The following is a 320-nucleotide window of genomic DNA, read 5'->3' on the forward strand; positions in this document are numbered from 1 at the left end:
TGTTGTCGCAGGCGGGGAGCCCCAGCTGTGCAGGACACCGGCAGGAAACGGGGGGGCCTGCCTGCTGCTCCAGCTCTCAGCCAGGCTCCCAGTTCGTCCAGAACTAGTCCACAGCTCTGCCCCGGGCAGCAGGACAGCCTGGCAGCCATGTTAACTTCCTCACCGACTGTGCTGCCCCAACAGGCAGGGACCCTTGTTCTAGGGGAGGGGCCCGTCCACAAGCTGGCCTGCAGCAAGGGACCCTGCAGAGCAGAGTGAAACCCCTGAGGGCAGGCGGCCGGCCCCTGGGGGAGGCTGACAGGTGCTCAGTCCTGCAGGGG

Source organism: Bison bison, unplaced genomic scaffold, assembly GCF_000754665.1.
Source record: "Bison bison bison isolate TAMUID 2011002044 unplaced genomic scaffold, Bison_UMD1.0 scf7180017864527, whole genome shotgun sequence".
NCBI lineage: Eukaryota > Metazoa > Chordata > Mammalia > Artiodactyla > Bovidae > Bison > Bison bison.